Here is a 20,011-nt window from a genome sequence, read left to right as displayed (position 1 = left end):
AAATTGTTTATAATTTATAAATCGCAAAAATTAAATAGGTAATTTTTAATAGGTATTTGTAGCAACTGTATAGGTGGAAAAAAAAATAATTTAAAAGTAAGTGATCTATTGTTATTTTTTACACGGTAATTTCGATTTTGTATTCGCATCATCCGTAGTATTTAGTGTTACACATGCGGAAGTAAAACACGTCGTTTCCTAGGGAATATCCTGCGATGCGATAAAGTTGCAAATCAGATGTCAATATGAAATCAAGGTCCGGCGCCAGCGAATGCCGTGGAAGTCATCGTCCGCCATCGCCGGAATTAGCCGAATACGATGACGAGAATAGACGAATGGTCAGTACCCGCTTCCAACAAATGTTAGAGGCATTGTGCGGTCACTGGCGGTATAAATCATAAGCATCTCGGGTTATGAACAAATGTATAGTTAACCCTGTTTCTTGAATGTGTAAAAGCGGTACAAGAGAATGTTTTGCAAAAAATGACACACTAATGTTAGAAGACCGGTTTTACGAAGATCGAGTAACATGTGTGCGTTTCGAATACGTTAATTAATTAAACGAAAGACAGAATAAATAAAAGATCAATAAGATAATTCTATGAAGGCGATTTAAATATACAAACCGGTAATTACGTGCACAATTAGACTAGTAAAGTAGCAAATGATAACGTTTGCGTTAATAAGGACGGCGTTACACATGATCGTATTAAATGTAACAAAAACATAATATAAAAACGCAATACAAAGCGACCGGTCCAACGTGACCGGTTGTGTGAATTGATTGCGATTCCCATAAGCGTGAGCACGGCTGAGCGACAACAGATACTTAATGAGATGCTCGACAAAAACTTGGAACTTTCCTTAGGGAGTCTATACACTCGCATGGCACTCGTCTACGATAAAGCGATTCATTAAGTACTGATATATGAACCATATTATTTGTAAGTTTCTGAATTATAACATTGGTCATTAAACCATTAACAGATAAAAAGTGGATAAAGTTATATTAAAGAAGGCTAACCACTTTTTTCTTATAATTAGACGAGTATGATAAGTGAAGCCTTTCAGGTTTAACATATAACCCTAATTTAACGGTATCAGGTTGCATATTTAAAATATAAAAGAGTCAATCATATAAATTATTAAAACCGCGATGCCAAAAGTGAACGGTTTTGTACAAGATGTATACAGGTACTTTAGGATATTTCTTTGTTAGCAAATTGAGGAAGCCAAACAAAAAATGGCTTCGTTGCTCCGCTGGTTAAAGTTATTTAGAATACTTAGTAATTGGAACAGCCAAGGCTACCTACTCCACCTCGGTGGTCTTAAATTGCAATTTTAAAACGTTTTCTCGTTCACACTGAACGAATCTTTGCATGCATATATTTGCTAGGTTACATTAGTATTTTAGATTTTAGAATAAATACGACTACAGCATAATGTGGAAATGTTGTCCTATACAAATATAGTTCTTACAGAGTAATGATTAATGAGTGCCTCCGTCAAGATGACCGTTATAATATGGGTTATGTCACCACAAAAGGCGGGACAAATGCTGAACAGCATACCTATTCGCATTAATACATTTTCCCAGTAACTTTACCTGCATTATGGTATCGGAACTTATCAATTTACCGTTAATCCGCCACGGTATGCGAACTGCAATAAATCCATTATGAGATAAAAAGTTATAATTTATCTGTAACAAGATAAACTGGTTACAACAGCTCAGCAGCTTTTGTATGGATAAACGATTTTCTTTGGCTTTGTTGATAATAAATTAAATTCACAATGCAAGGTTATTTAGTATTGAAATTCTTGAAGGTCATAACGATTCCTTCGATTGTCTTTGGTTACCACTACAGTTATTTTATGAGTAGATATTATCATTGCGCTATAAACTTAAAGTGTAACGTAACCATTTTTCTAAATCGTTAAACCATTATGTATTCAGTTGAAAATAGCTTTAACATTATTTATTTTCGTTTATGCAGGCTTGTACCGCTATCAACAAGTACCCTTAAGGTTCAGGCGGGTATCTTAAATAAATATACCGACATAAATATTCAGTTATAACATTAAACAAGTTTATTGAAGAGAACTTATTGATTGATGTATTTCAACCAAAATATTTTTTTAGTTTGAACAAGTAGCTAAATATGCATTCTATAAAATTTGAGCTCGCAGAGCTGTTGATAATGAGAAGTAACAGGTCATATGATATACGAATTTTGCATTGAGTTTCACATTTAGACTAATAGAAAAACGATAAGAAAAAGTAAAATCTTATATCTACAAAAAAATATTCAATAATTAACAGCAGAGAAAGTCGTCGAAAGCCTAGTTATTAACTTGGAAAAAACCGTTTTTTACCCTTTCATATTAGGATTAGGAACTGTGTACATATAAAATATCTGCAATTATAAACGAATCAAGAATTGAATACGACAAACATGAAATTCGTGACCGATGATGAAGCTGATGTCATCTGTTGATATATTAGAACCATCGATTATTACGAACCCATTTGGAATAGGTACAAATAAATAAATATTTAACAACACATAATAATTTATTGGTAGTTGTACCAATAAATTATTTAAAAAATATATTAATAAGTAAAGCATATGATAGTGTAGCAGATCAAATGGATTATACATATAAGAGCTTAGAGTTATTATTCGTTGATTTTCTATATATAATTATAACATTGTATTATTTGATTGAGGTAAAAGAATAACTACCGAGTTCTTTGCCTGTTCTTCTCGGTATAGCTTTACATCAAATTCAATCCTACGATGACGTACGATGACGTTTCAAAAGTGCATTTCAAAACCTACTTGGATAAAGTTTATTTTGATTTGGATTAAAACAAAAGATATCACATTATATAAGGGCTACCAATATGTTATGTCGTTTCATATTTTGCAAAACTACTATAACGTAACCTTGTCATTTAAAACTGTTGATAGTCACCAATAAGTTATCAAAATAAATAAGTACATTAAGTTAAATTAATGTAAGCATGTTGTTGCTGCAGCAGATGCCATAGTATCCGTGTATAACGATACCTTCGATGCCTGAAAATAGCATTGCCATTGAGGTAGTCAACTGAACGATTAATTTTTGTGTATAAATAATATTACGTTATCATTATCGTTTTGATATACAACATAATCTACATATACACGACATAATCTATTAAAAACCCGTACCGACAATCTAGCTCATAGCGATTCAAAAAACCCCTAATATAAAGTATCATAGATATCACGTCATCTTTTATCAAACAATAGAACAACCTGTATGTATGTATGTACGTGCATACATGCGTACATACATACATACGACATACATTCCTTATCAAGATAATCGATAACATAAGATACATAAAGCAATCGTCAAGTTCGTCTTTCAAGATCTGATCACTGTGCAGTCATGACAGATGTTCGCAGCGTTCGTTCGTGTCATGACCGACTTGCTTTATCCATATTTGGTACGACATGCGCAGTTTACGTCTCATTTAGGGTCGGAATTTAATTTTATACTCTTGCATTATGCTACTATAATATTATGCTGTTCATTTTGAAAACAACAAACGCACCTGATGTTGCAAATTTAACCTATATCATTTGTGAATGTAATTTCTAATATAAAATGGATTTCATATATAATATTTGTACATATATTAATTCAGATAATAAGGTAAATTATTGTTTATGAACACTTTGAGCGTATAGGAAAACATAAATTATTTTTATAATAAATTTTAATTTATTACCCATTTACTAGTTGTATACGACTTCAGCAATATTATTCAAGTCACAGGCAATAACAATTTAAATCGTTCAAGTCAATCAAAAAGGAACGTAATAAACAGTTATCCAATGTTCAACGTGTAGGTTAGAAGACAACCGCAATAGCAACATAAATACGTCAAACCCTCATTTCTGTTTCCCACAGCCCCAAGTGCTGCGCCACCTGACAAAATATTATACTTTATAACATAATAATCTTAAGGACTAAAATCGAGTAAGGTCTGTCAACATAGGTGACACTGTGATGCTAACTGTACAACTTTAAGAGCAATCGGCTTAAATTAGCGCAGATTTACTATAATGACACTATTGGAATCGGCCTGCTGACCGTGTAATTATGTTTATTTAAAGAGAACACATATTTAAAATCGGTTAATTAATAACATTGAATTTTTTTTACCAGGTTAATAATCTTCGGCTGACGATTTAGCTTCAAATATATGGAATTTTAATAAGTTTTATTAGGCCTTAACGGCCGTTCAAAAATTGCCATAGCGGTCGGTATTTCACGACCACACGGCGGGGTATTGGTAAAGTTTTCAACTAGCAATAATCGCACCTCGGATTAACCTCATTGGTTACGATATTGCCTCTGCGCAAAGTTATCTTAGTCCTCAGAGCACGGATGTGTATATACAAACGAAGTGAACCAAACGATAGCGCGATGTAACTAGACCGTAGCGACATCTATCGAGAAATAATTAAACTACCTTTAATCAGCAACACAGTGCGGACTTGAGTCAAACTGAACGTAAATTAATTTTCAGGTTAACAATTGTCGGCTTAGTAATTTAAAAAAGCATTTGGTCTTTGGGAGACAATTATTATTAAGCAGCTTCTTATATTATAAAACTTTTTCCTAAACGCACCGCATCTTCTGAAATAAGTTTTATTTATACTATTCTTTTTAGTAAGGCATTACAAAAAACATCTTACTTATTAGTATACATCTTTTTTTCTTGTTTCAGGATAAAATAATGAGACGAGATGGTTTTTTTTATATGCAATATAAATATAAGTTTGCAATTTGCATTTGAGGTCGTAAAATCTAGATGACTTTTTTTATTGACTTTGAATATATACCACCCCGCATTGGAGCAGCGTTCTTCAATAAGCTCCAAACCATCTCCTCGAAAAAGGAGAGGAGGCCTTAGCCCACCAATGGGACATTCACAGGCTGTTACTTTTCTTTTATACACGAGTATATTTCCTAAGGTTTGTTGCCTTCGTGGGGGAGTTAGGTTTTATTAGGCCTTAACGGCCGTTCAAAAATTGCCATAGCGGTCGGTATTTCACGACCACACGGCGGGGTATTGGTAAAGTTTTCAACTAGCAATAATCGCACCTCGGATTAACCTCATTGGTTACGATATTGCCTCTGCGCAAAGTTAACTAAGTACTCAGAGCACGGATGTTTTATACGAACGAAGTGAACCAAACGATAGCGCGATGCAACTAGACCGTAGCGACATCTATCGAGAAAATACGAAACTGCTTTTATAAAGCAACACAATACAGAATAGGGACACTACAGGCAGTAAGTTCAAAAAGTTTGCGCCTTCTTTTAGCGAGACAATATTTTGTTGTGGCCTATAATTTAAAACATTATGAAGCATCTATGACATAAACAATGTGAATGAAATAGGAATAAAAGTATTTAATATTTTGCATTACTATTAATTAAAATTTGCACTCATACGACAAGTTAGTATTAATTAATTGATTGGTTTGATATATATTAATAAAAATGACAAGGTTATAAACTGGGGTTTGTCAATTATTATTGCACTAAGCAAAAGAGCGCTTTAAACCTTTGCGAAACCTAGCAAAGCGAATCGCTGCAATATAATTCACCATTAGCGAATAGATAGAATGTAATATTGACGTAAGGTGATCGAAACAAGCACTGCGAGATGAGTCATGACGAAATAGTTGCGTGAAATTGACGATCGTAGTGATATGATACTCCAATTATTGAAGATCGCTTTAAAACTCATAACATGACAAAAGGATTACTTAAATTATTCAAATGCATCTAGCATTTGAATAATTTAAGAAAAAAAATATTAACCAAAACATTCAATAATTAAGTTTTTTTTCGAAGCGATTTATATTCACATACAAAGTCAGTATTTTATTTTCTTGAAAAGTTTTTGACGTGGATTTTAAAACTTTTCTTACTACCGATATATATTCCGATACATAGCAGTTAAATTTTACCGTAGTTCATTCTCGATTTATATTTTAAATAAAACGTTTTTCCACAACAGACTCGAATTTGAGTATAAACCTGTCATGCCTTTGATCAAACAGCTATTTATAAAGACGTAGAAAAGTGTAATATCTTATTTATTATTTGTGATACGATTTTAAATTAAAAACATAATTGAATCTGGATGGTCATAATGTAATCTAGTCAATCATACTTGTGAAATATTGTTACTATGGAACTGCACGTACAGATGCGTATCGATGTTGATTGGTCAAATTAATAACACGAAGTCGTTTCGAGATTATGAATTATTCGCATTCTAATATGTAGTTCAAATGGCTGGTACGCCATTTGCTGTTATTAGAATTGATCTCAATTCCAGTCGTTCAATTAAATTTGTTTGGCCTCTTTATGTATGGAAGAAATTACATTTTATGAAATAACTTTACATAAAAGAATAATTATAACGCACGCAACTCAATACTCTTTTAAAACATGTAAAACTTAACACTAGAAACATTGTATTTTAAAACGTTACATGTAGAAACGTTGTATTCAATCAGATCTTGTTATTATATCCTCATCGCGCCAAAATTACTTAAGGCCGGGCCCTATCTTGGGCAAAGACTTCTCCTCTTAAGAAGGTTTGGACTTTGGAGCTTATTCCACCAATTTGTTGCTCCAATGCGGATTAGTAGAATTACATGTGACAGAATTTCAATCAATACATACAGTTTCCCTTGCGATGATTTCCTTTAACGCAACATTTAATTATTATAAACACAAATTAAGCAAATGAAAATTGAAAACTGCACACATAATTAAAAGAGGTTGTTTTCGGGTTAAATTAAATGTTCTAAGCACTGGGCCATCTAGACTCTTGAAAGAACTTAACACTTCAAAATTATAAATTATTTAATAAAACTTGATGTTGTTATTAATAGTCCAAGCTCTTTTACACCGTAACTGTAATCAGCGCCCCTAATCGATTGAAGCACTTGAAGTTTATTTAATTTAGTGCAGCTGTACGCTTTATGCACCCTTTAAAAAATAAGTATTGAAGTGAGACAAATATGTCTATGGGCATTTCATAAATTAAAATATATACAATTTCCTTTTGAAAAATGTATAATTTCAAAACATTCCGTTTTAAATGGGAAAGGTTTAAACGTCATAAAGGTCGAGCGCAATATCGTCTCTATTCTTCCCGTAATAAAATTCACAGCATGTTATCTTTATAGTACATATTTTACAAATTATTTGTATAAGAAAAATAAAATGTAAGACAAGAAAAAATATGAAAACATTACCGATAAGTGATCTGAGCACACTTCAATCAATTGGATACATTACCTGTAACAAAATAGAGACATTATGAGATAGCTGAACATAGGTTTGAATTGGCGAAATTCCATATTTATAAATATTAAGGTCGTATAAGAGTTTGTGTACACGATTGCGGAGTGTAATCGAAAGCAATGTTATTGTTAACTTCCAGCTAAGGGTTCAAGCACCTTTACTAAACTAACTATTGTCCACAAGCCCTACACCCATTTCCGATTCCACCGTTGGTTTAGTCACGCTTATAAATCTTACCATAGCACACAGTGTATATCCAAAATCACTATCGAGAACACGTTCGTTGCACAAAGCCAGGTGCATTGGTATTCGTTATTCAAACAATGCGTTATATTTAAGTAAATACAACGTACTGAACAGTATTGCTTTGTTTAATAAGAACTCGGAAATAATGTTGTTACTGTTGGTTGATTTGAAGTAAATACTTCAAACAAAGCATTCATTATGAATGTGTGCACTTGCATTAAATTACGTTTTGAAAGTAGACAATTTGTTTCTGTAATAAATATTAAATTTACCTTGAAATCAAAACGTTATTTTGCAATTTTCGTTATATATGTTATTAAAAAATTGTTAACTACGAATTACACTATCGACACATTTTCATAACATACATAAAAAATAACAAAAACGAAAAACACAAATGATTGATCATTTTGTCAGAATACTAATTACGTTATCACCTATTTAAAGAAATGATGGGCAGAAAAATGACAGTGATAATGAAGTAATGATGGAGAGCATTCGTGAAATGCAAAACACGATGATCTAACCAAAGTAGGCATTATACAACCGACAATTATGATTATTGCGGTCGGTAACATCTGCAGATTGCAAAATTGATGGGTGAAGAAAACTTGTTGCGGTCGAAAATGGGAATAAATAAAAATATACAACCATTATAGAAAAATATAAAGTTATAGCATTTGGTTTTATTGAAACAGTTTTAAAGATTTTTTTTTTTAAAAGTCGTGATGGCCTAGTGGTAAGAACGCGTGAATTTTAACCGATGAACGTGGGTTCAAACCCGGGCAAGCACCTCTGAATTTTTTATTGTGACAGAAATTAATTCTGTTTATAATTCATCCCGTGCTTTTCGGTGAAGGAAAACATGGTAAGGAAACCTGCATGTGTCTAATTTCATCGAAATTCTGCCACATGTGTATTCCACCAACCCGCATTGGAGCAGCGTGGTGGAATTAGCTCCAAACCTTCTCCTCAAAAAGGGAGAGGAGGCCTTAGCCCAGCAGTGGGACATTTACAGGCTGTTACTTACTTACTTTACAAAGGCGGTAATTGCAAATAATATAAAAAAAATGAAAATTTAACAAGAACAATCAGTGTCCGAATTGAAGCTAGAATTTCAAAGTTATAATCATAAAATCATCTTATAAGAGACTAATGCAACCAGAGACCTTCAAATGTATTTGAAGGGAAACTGCAATTTGCTTACAAAATTAATCTCGTAGATTTATGCTAGAGTGGTGAATAAAGAATTAAGAGTATAATTTATTGTAATTACTGTGATGTATATAACAGATATGTAATTGGACCTTGAAGTCTCTCGAACAATATATAATTAAATTTAATGAAATAAATGATTCAAACTAATAACTCAAATACCGGACAAGATATTTTTTTCTCATGATTATTTTTTTTAATGTAGCTTCGTAGACAGAGATTGGACGAAATGAATAATCATATAACATGTACTTTTAATCATTTCAGATATATTTTGTCGCTGGCGATTTACGTGTACGGTCTAGGGACTAGTAGCTGTAGCGTAACTGTAGCTATACATATTTATACATATTTTTAACTATTGGAAAATATTTCAAGTTAAAATACGAATTAATAGTTTAGAACTTGGGTGACCGAGCTTCGTTCAATTGTAGTATTTTTCTATAATGTTCTTTTCTTTTGTTTTTGTGTTTTAATTGCGCTTTTTCAATAAATACAGAAAGAAGAAGATTCACATAACTAAAACGCAAAACCTTTATTTTAATACACAATGCGAGCCAAATGGTTAGAGATGCTTCCGAGATACGATAATTAAACTTGTATATAAGAAACGCCCATTTAAAATTAAGAGATTCGTCAAGTAAATATATATTTTTTTTAATTCTTAAAAACAATATAACTTTACTATAATTAAAACATTAAAGTCTGTGAATACTGTCATTTTAACATAATAAAAAAATAAACGAAATTAGGTCACAGTATAACAAAAGAGGTTGAATTAAAAATTGACAAAGCTATGAAGACTGAAGCTTCCCAGATTGAGATCATTAGCATTTAGTTACAAACAACATAAAGCGGGTTATTCACCTCGTCTAAAAGTAAAATTACGTCCAATCATCCTACACCCACATTATTTACTAATGCATTTACGATCCTCGCGAACGGCATAGTAACGTCCCACGTGCTTGATTGAAAGACTAAGTCATCAATCGTAAGTTTTAATTAATACGCTTTGAAAATAAAGTCATAAATATCAATATAAAAAAATATTAATTTCCAAACAGGCGTGAACAAATAATTTGCGTCAAAAAACCGTAAAATTAATTTTAAAATGTTTAGAGTTTTATTAATTCTAATCAATCATAATATCGCTGTTTTTTTTCCATTATTATAGAATATTTAAAAAAAAATCCTAAACATCAAAAACTACAATTACATTGTCTTCGCACTAATGTAAATAAAATAATAAATAATAATTATTACCATACAAGTAAAAACAATAATATATATATTATTTTAAAATAAATTGAATTTTACATCGTTAGCGAGAATCTACATATTTTTATGCTAGTGCTTAAAATGAAAGTCGGTTATTAACAGAAAATGTAGTGAGAGTAACATTAAGTGCTACTGTCGGTCGAACGAGATTTGAGCGTTGAGAAATTTCCTTATCTATTCATAAATAAAGTTATAATAAAGTATTATAAATCACTCACGCACTCAATAGAATTGCTAATTGTATTTAACATCAATCTAATCAGAACTATATCAGAATTTATTATACATCTTTGACCAAAATAATATTTTAGCTAATTTTAATGTAAAACAATTTATTACATGACAGATTGTAAGTAATGTTAAATAGAAATTATATGCAAAGTCAACTTTGCTATCATGTTTACAGGATAAGACGGATATACAAAACACATAATCTCAATAGTCTTGCTTATAGCATTCATTACCATTAGGTTGCCAACAGGTTTGTAGTTCTTGAACACGAATATTTTCAAAATCTTAAGATGATTAATGGCCCCAATGACTGAGGGCACGATTATCGAGTAACATGACGCAATATATTTTTTCCACAATTAAAGCCATTTTTGCCACCTAGTAAAAAGCATTTGTTTCCAGTACGGAAAAGTTCATTTATCAGATCAAATTTATTGTTTGTTGTTTGAAATAAAAAAAATCGTTACATTTATTATTCAAATCGTATTAAAAAAAAAAAACAATTTGATACTTGTAGACCTTACAAAGGAGGAAGTATTTAAAAGTGAAGTTGTTAACAATTTAAACATCGCACATTTCTTGTTACCGCATGAGATCACCGACAAAATATGACTCATAGAAATCTATTAATTTCATGAACGTATTTCTGGCTGTCCGTTCAGATGCCATTGACCTATTTTACAACGATATTAATTATACTGTTATAACTTGTGTCGAATTAGTTGCAAATAATATTATCGCATTTACTTATCAATTCATATTAATATTCATAAATTGTAATTTATGTATTCCAGATTAAATACAACACCTGTTATTCATTAAATTTAAAAAGAAAGTATATCAAATGTAATTGATACGATTAATATTAATTGTAGAATTGATACCGAACTTGGAAGTTTATTTGTAATTCTGTGTATAAATAAAACTGCTTCATATTTTATTCAATGTGTCTTTTCAATGCATACCAAATAGTTAGGCAGAATAATTATAGATAAATAGCTTAACATTTTGTAGTTTTTCTAATAACAAAGTGGAACTAAAATGACTGTCTCTCCTTTTCTATTGAGGATAAGTTTATCTAACACGCTCTTACAATTAAATGCGCGTCGTTGCATACATATATGTTAGAATTTTATTCGACCCATGCATGTTTCCTCACGATGATTTTCTTCACAGCCGAGCAAAAGAGACCAAATATAAACACAAATTAATCACATGAAAACACAATGGGTCTTGAACCCCATGATCGGTACACGTGTTCTAACAACTCACTAGAAAACACACCTATCTTATTCTATTACTTACTTTGTTTCTGCCGTTTTATTTTCACAAATAATTTATAATTATTCGCACAATTATATCAAACAAACATAATCAAATTACTAATTAAATAAGTATTATTTTATACTATATCATAATTATAAACACGAATCAAATATATAACTAACAACACAATTTACACTCAATAATTTGTTTACTTGTCAATCAAAGATGGCGGGTAGGTCACTAATCGATATTATTCACGTATGTCTTATGTACGTGGGTATAATTATTTAATTAATTCATCTGCCTTCATCTAATTAGAAAGGATGTTGACGTTGTTAATGGAGCACGTGCTCGATAGTGAGATCAAGAATGCCCCCCAACAATATTGTCAAGAACCGGAGTTCGCATTCATTGATATTCCACGCGTTCGGTCACATTTCACGGGAGATATAATCTCTTATGTTGTTTATTCACCGTATACGGGTTTATTACAAAACGCCAAGTTTGGCGAGACCATAATTTTATAAAGAAAGTTACATCTTTATAATATATTATAATGCGACGTGCAACGACTTATAATTAACGCAAGATTATATCTTATTTATTTTAATGACTAGCAACTCTTTAACATACTAATTGTGATGTACGACATCGGTTGTATTTAATTAGCATTCTGTCTCTGTACTTTATTGGATCTAACATTCGTCTATTTACTAATATATAAATACGGCGTTTATAAAACAGTTTAGAAAATTGAAGATTGGATTTTATAATATTTAAAAATTCACTAAAATATTGTATGTTTTTTTTTTTTACACTAAACGGAAAAATTATTAAGTCACATTTCAAGTAAAGTTTTTATATAATATTTTTATAACATTCGATATGTTACAATAAAATATAAAATTGAAATGGTAAGTAAGGTAAGTTAAGAATTAGGTTAACCTAAATGATATAAGAAATCGAGTAGAGTGTAACTTTATCGGCATTTTTAAGTGATAAAATAGACGATAAAAAATTGAACGGTCAATGAACTGGTGTAAAATAGGATCTATCGTATCTAGTGTAGCGAATTAAGGCCAAGTGCATTACACGAGGAACTGGCGGCAGAGCATAAACCAAGTGGTTCGTTAAGAGAACGGATTGCGAAATGCAGCCTGCATTGTCAACGTAAACTATGTTATTGTTGCTTTCGACACAAAAGCTTTCATTTTTGGCTGCTCGTATTATATTAATAATTACTTTGAATAACTGTTCTTTCCCAGCTAACTGTGATTAACTAAATAATAATAATTATATAAATGTGATTAAATTATATAATACTATGTATAACTGGATGATTCAGTGACTGGATGGAAAATATGTATCGTATGCGAACATATCGGGTTCAAATCCGGGTAAACATTGATTCGTTTTACGAGTTTAATTACTCGTAGTATAAAAGTATCGCGAGTAAACTTACATGTATTACATATTTTACAATACAAAAACTCATCGGAAAACTTGGATAAATAAGCTCCGAAACTTTTCTTAACGTAGAGAGAGAGAGAACATTTCCTCAGCAGTTGAACAAAAGTCTAGACTAAATAACTAAAACAGATACGAGTGAAGAAGCTAAAATAAAAAAAAGCCAAGTTTACCTCAACATTGACTTCTCCTTAATGTAACCAACCTATCAAACCACACATCAAAGTTACTGCGTTAAATATTTTGAAGTTGTTACCCTCAACACTTTCACGTCTATGGATGTTGGATGCTTAGCCATCAATAATGCTTTTTTGTCTGTAATAGACACATCAACAGACAATCAATCTTAGGTTACAATTTTAAAAGAAGAAAACATTGAATACATTTATTATAATATCTTAGGCTACGTAATATATTACATAACGATTTTCTGGTTTTTTTTTTAAATTAATTACGTAAATACATTAATTGTAACATTTTAAATTATTATGACTAGAATTATAAAGACATTTTATATAACGTTTAATTAAATGTGTACATTGATATACGAAGATTCCTGATTGTTGCATAGTATTGTATACATAGGATCTTATTAAAAGCTAAACGGCTCTATGGCAATTCTTTTTACACGATTTTCTAGTTGATCTTACGACCTTTCTTCTCCCGACAGGTGTACCGTTTGTTAAGCAAGATTTCACCGTTTTGCATTACCTATAAATGTCTTCCTTAACGTCACATGGTGATTTATTTCTTCATAGTGTTTGTCACTTTCGTTTCATACATGTCGTTTGACTACAACGACGAGAGGCAATTGTTCTCGTTTACTATCTGTTTTTTTTATATGTTTCGTACACATATCAGTATATTTATAATAACATCAAACTTTAAAGAATAGGCCAAAAATAAAGCATATACATTACCTTCAAAACATTTCTATTAAAATATACTGGAAATACTATTTTAATGTCTTTCATCGCCATATTGAAAATACTAATAACTTTTGTTTGTATAACATCGGCATTTCATGTAAACGTTAGTTATTAGCAAGACATGCATTTATACCGTGTAAAATCAACACTGAACAGTAATTGCATGAAGTTAATGAGAGATGTATACTTCATCCATAAAGTTCGTTTATGCCTGCATAAAAGTGAAAGTTACAAATTACAAGAGTAGAGTAAAATTCGAGTGATTTAGGGCCATGTAGCAAAACGGGGTTTAGGTTAATCGACGCAAATTGGCCAATCCGTTGAGCAATTCTATGTTTCTCTTAACCTCTACTTAAAAAGAAACTACCGAAACTCGATTTAAATGATGCTGTGACCGCAAAGAGAACATTAGGCTGTAAATATTTTTGAAATCATTTTTATAAACAAAGGCTGTTCGTATGATTACATTAATGGTAATAATAAAGTTGTTTCTAATAAAACTGAACAAACCAGAAAAAATATATAAGAAAATATATTTCAAGTATCAATATCACACGCAAACTTCGAAATAATATAGTTGCATAGAAGGTTGTATCTTGTTTAGTTTATAAATTACTTGTTTCCTAATTATTTTGATTGGACAAAATCACTATCATTCATGATATTAGTAAAGAAATTCGCTCCAAACACTTTCATACATGAATTTACTTAGCTTATCAAGTTAAATAAACATTTTTAGGAAGAAGCTTCTATTTATTCTAGTAAAAAAATTTTAACATCTACATTACATATTATCAACAGCATCAAAAGTGTATGCAAAATCTCAACTAACTCGATTGGGTTGAACTGCTTTAAAGTTCACTTGCCAGAATTAACAAACACACACTAAAAGGTAAAGTCACGTACATATTTTTTCCACTTGCATGCATACGATCTGTGCAACGACTTTGACGAAACAATGTATATATATGTACATATATTTGAGGTAAAACTGTACATAACTATACTTACTGTTTTAATTTCTTAAAATAACGGAGTTAATATGTTGATACTTAAAAAATATTTCGGTTTTGTGAATATACGTACATACAATGTTTCACGAAAATGAAAAAAGAAACACATCAGTAAAATTTTAGAGCCAAACCTTTATTGTTGTTTGAAATACAAATTACTTACTACCTAACATCCACATAATAAATTGACATGCAGTACGAAATAGCTATTTAAAGATATATCGGGTATTTATATTAAGTATGAATATAAGAGAACATACAATTTGCGACATAAAACGACAGGTTCGATTTATAGCTCGGGACATCGAGGAAATCGATTATTGTCGTATCGATAAATCTTCAGAGAAACATTGGAACAGAAATTTACTTATATATTGTTATCGATTTATGAATTATGTTGCCCGGAAATTAAACGCTTTAAATCACGTTCCTAACCATATCTAATTAAAATATACAATAAAAATTGAACTAACTGTTTGGTTCCGGCAGAGAAGAATTAGACCACCATTCAAATTGGGTGGTGGAATAGGCGACTAACACAATGTTTGTTAAGCGCATCCATCAATATAATTGGTATTGAGCACTTCAAGTAGCTGTATGGTTCCACCATTCCACTAAGAAAACTCTGAGGAGGATTGATGTCACATAGTCAGAATATAAAATCCTATGTCGCCGACCTTAATTATATCGTATACGGGCAAGCATGGATGATGATCTAGGTAAAATATCAATATCACTTTTAAATATTATAAATATATAATATTTTTTTGTTTTCATCGTATAAACATAAAATACAATTTGAAAATAGACAAAGAGGTCTAGACAATTTGGCACTTTTGAAAGTAAATAAAAAATTGTGATAAAATTATTAATTTAGTAATAGTTAAATTCATTGGCATTTAATGAATTTTAATAAATAATTAATAATTTGGACATCACACCAAACTATAAATTTCAAAAAGTTTAAATGCATACGTACATTTAGTATCATGTTGCAAAATCGTTTACATCTTAGTGTTGTCTAACTAAATGTTAACAACTGTTTGACCTCTACGATCTCACAAAGATCACTCTTTCGATAAGGTGTTATACACAAAACAAGTGAATTTAAAAAGAGAATAGAAATTGGAAAGCAATGATGATAAGAATTTTTATAGAATCATTTAAACAATAGTACCGATTTATTGTTCATTTATTTGAAAAACCGAAAATAAAGTCAACAAATAATTATGTCTTTTTTCGCACTTATCTCTGTAAGAGTAAATTGCTCGTGTTTCTTATACAAAAGCTTTGTCCGTCGGAGCGTATCGAATCGAGCAATGCATCGTAGCTCGCGTTTAACTGCTGTGTTCCAGCAGGAACAGTTTTTGTAGTTACTCATTACGGTTTCGCGGTATTTACTATCTGAAACTGACTCACTGAGCTCAGCATGATTTTATGTTTTACTGGAAAACATAAATTTGTATTGAAATTCAACAAAACGGACTAAACATAACTCGAGAGATGACTATCTACTCATTATATCGAATGTATTCGTAACGTAACGTTTCTTACTAATTTATTATGTACATATAAGTACGTGCGTTGAATGTGATGTTATAATCACATTTTATATTACACTGCACATTTACATTACACCTAAGTGTTAAGTTTAAGTAAAATAAATTTTCTAATGTACACTAATGCTCATCTCACTTCTATTCTTGCAAAAAATACCTCATTCGTACCTCATTCATATGTATATATATATATATATATATAATTTATATAATAGCTAAGCAGATGCTTGTTAGAATATAGTAAAAGGTATACATATATGAATGTAAACCCACCCGCACTTTTATTAACCCCAAACATCTAGCGAAACAAGATACGTTTTCTGTTTAAAAAAAAAACAAGGAGAGAAAATTAAAAAAGAGATAGCTTGAAGTCGTTATAAAATGATCAAATTAAGAATTAATCTTGTATGTTTTTTATTTTACGCTTTTTACGTTTATTATATACAACAGTTTGAGAGAATAACTAACAAATTCATATACTTTAATTGCCGAAATACTCGAAGCCCAGTCAAATATAATATAATGCTATCTTATTGCGTTACAAAGGTTCATTTGATTTTAGCTATAAATTTTTCATGGTTTAAGCTTTGCGTTCTGATGATGCCATATTGTAGTTATACAACATTATTGAATATTTGTTCGGTATTTTTTTTCATAAATGTTATTAATTTAACTTTGGACCTTTTTTGAAAAGAGGATCCAAACTGATATTTAAAAAATCTTTAACAACAGTTATAAATTTTCATCAGAGTTTTAAATGATTTGAACTTAATACAATAAAGCTGAAGAGTTTGTCTGAACTCGCTAATCTCTATTACTAGAAGTAGATATAATTTTTTAGGCTATTTAACGTCACACTTCGGTCCATGTAGGCGAGGCGGGAACCTTTAACGCGGAGAAACCGCGCGGAACAGCTGGTCTAACATTTGTTACGTAGTTTACTTTAGTACCTAAATGTTACATTGTTAGTTAATGTACAATAATGTATTCATAAATTTATAACTGCAGTGTGGCACCAGCATAAAAAAGTCAAAGCCTATATAATATATGGATACAATAAAATTAATCCTATGTATTTAAAAAAAAAAGCAGCATCTTTTACAGCACACATCTTAGCCATAAAAATGAACCCCCATCGATTACATCCGCCCTTTATACCCGTATCTAATGAACAATGTTTATACTTTTAAAAAACAGTCGCTTTTTATAAACTTTTCTAATACTAATTCAAACATTAATGGAAAAAATGTTTATACGTTAAATTCGTAACACATTACACACGTTACAAAAAATATATTTATTTAATTAATTTAACCCAAATAATGAAGTAGGTATGTCATTAAAGAAATCAATAATATTTTTATATAATCTAATCTGTATCATTTTTTTTGCCTCTGCTTATGCTAATGTAAAAAGATTTGATATTTTTATTTCATTTTTAACACGTGTCACGTGTAAAAAAAAAACATCAAATGCCGAACCCAGGGGACGCAGTAGATAGATCTCGTGGATTTCAACCAAAGATCGCGGTTTCGAATCCGACTAAAACTCGGGTTTACATGTCTTTCATTTGTGTTTATAATACATCTCGTGTTCACCGCTAAAGGAGAACAACTTTAAAAACCTTACCTGACTCACATAAAGTTCCGCCACATTAATATACACCATACCGCATTAGAGCGGTGGAATAATCTCCAAGTTTTACTCAAACTGAGATGGGGCCTTTGCGCAGCAGGAGGTCATTCATGAGCCGTTTACTAACACTCAATTACCGGTCAAAGCTCTCCTCTATTAGAAGGGACCATGTTTTATTTGCGGATACTCTTTATGCCAAACCAATTCGAATTGAAATTAAATAATTTTAGAAAAATATTTTTATGTATTAAGTTTAATTGCTTAAATAATTAATAAAGACATATATTTTTCCTATTGTAACATTTGTTTTTTACGGCAATATATTTTATTATTATTAATATTTAATTTAAATTAAATAATGTTTATAATATAACATAATTATACTAAGTTAAAGCTTTTACTTTTCTGCTCTGCACGGTTTATGTTCTATCATTTTTATAAACTAAGAAGGCATTGCGGAATGCAATAAATGATTAAAATATTAAGAGAAAGAATTTTAATTTTTTATTGAAAGAAATAATTTTAAGCTCAACGACTTACAACGTGTGCAAGAAAATCGTCACACAATTATTTTTGAACGTTCGCGTTAATTTAAAATACAAGTTAAATCCCCAAAGACAATAATAACCTATCTGTAACGGTACGTGAAACGGAACTCGAAAGTAAAGAAACCTATAATTATTTTAACGTACGGACAGAATGTGACGTAAATATTCAATTAGCGTGTATCAAAATCTGAATCGAGATCTCTTTGTAAGGCGTTCCCATGATGTATCTTAAAAGCATCAAAGTTCAGATCTAAGAGTGTGAAGTGACATAACACGAGAGAAAGTGTGAAACGAATATTGGTTATAATATAAGCTTACTTTATGCAGTCTACTTATTCAATCATTCGTTTAATAAAGTTACACTATATAGAATTTATTTCAATCAATAATTCTTCATTTATTCGTAACTAGTTTCCGGCCCGCGGTATCGTTCACATTGTGTAGGTTGTTAGATTACGTAACCTATGTTTTTTTCTGTATCCCTGATAACATGTATCCATAATTGAATGACAATCGGTTCAGTAGTTAAGACTTGAAAGCGTAACAAACAAACAAGATCACTTTTTCATTTATAATATTAACGTTACAATGTTTTATAGATAATTATTTGTACTTATTTTTATTCGTAATTCCTTTCCATTTGATAGATTTCGAATTATTGTTATTGGTTGGATTGAGCTTCAATCAAAATATTGAACTATAATCAAGAGTCCAATCGATTTGTCGTTCAGTTTGAACTTAATGGGATGTAATTGATTATATGGCATCGAGTTATTTGAGCCCGAGGCTAAATTACGCGTTAAACAAACATCATCGGAACGACATCTGCTGTACATTACGCTTTGAAGTATGGACGGACAGATGGATCGAATACAATGAATACTCGATGTACGTGGGGCGGAACCAGTAATTTAAGTTTGTAAAAGCTATACTTTCAGTAATTATATCACGTTTCTAGAAGCCATTCGAACAATAAATTATGGCATTCCACAATATTATAGCATTTGTGTTAATTTCGTCGTTAACGTCGTGTTAATTTTTGTTATATCTTCTTAACAAATTCAATTATGGAAATACAAAACTAGATAAATCACCAATCCACAAATAAGTTGACATTATAAAAGTCATTAGCGGTTACATTGCGCATGCGCTGCTACCAATGGAATGATAAAAAAATAATTTATTATGTTCCTTTACACCTGTAATTAAACTCACTCATCAATAACAATGTG

At 30.8% G+C, this 20,011-nt stretch overlaps 1 protein-coding gene and 2 non-coding genes across 6 annotated transcripts in view; all 3 read right to left on the bottom strand.

The window, feature by feature from the left end:
* The window catches only part of LOC126776305 (klarsicht protein), a 222,788-nt gene that overhangs the window by 39,189 nt on the left and 163,588 nt on the right, over positions 1-20,011 (bottom strand). The window lies entirely within an intron of this gene.
* On the bottom strand, positions 4,287-4,425 carry LOC126776633 (U4 spliceosomal RNA). The gene has a single exon (XR_007669965.1). It is a non-coding gene; the product is annotated as a U4 spliceosomal RNA (small nuclear RNA).
* On the bottom strand, positions 5,073-5,211 carry LOC126776632 (U4 spliceosomal RNA). The gene has a single exon (XR_007669964.1). It is a non-coding gene; the product is annotated as a U4 spliceosomal RNA (small nuclear RNA).

The sequence above is a fragment of the Nymphalis io genome, chromosome 20 (genome assembly GCF_905147045.1).
Source record: "Nymphalis io chromosome 20, ilAglIoxx1.1, whole genome shotgun sequence".
NCBI classification, from domain to species: domain Eukaryota; kingdom Metazoa; phylum Arthropoda; class Insecta; order Lepidoptera; family Nymphalidae; genus Nymphalis; species Nymphalis io.
The sequence above is the reverse complement of the archived record's forward strand: the minus strand, read 5'-3'. Positions and strand labels throughout refer to the sequence as shown.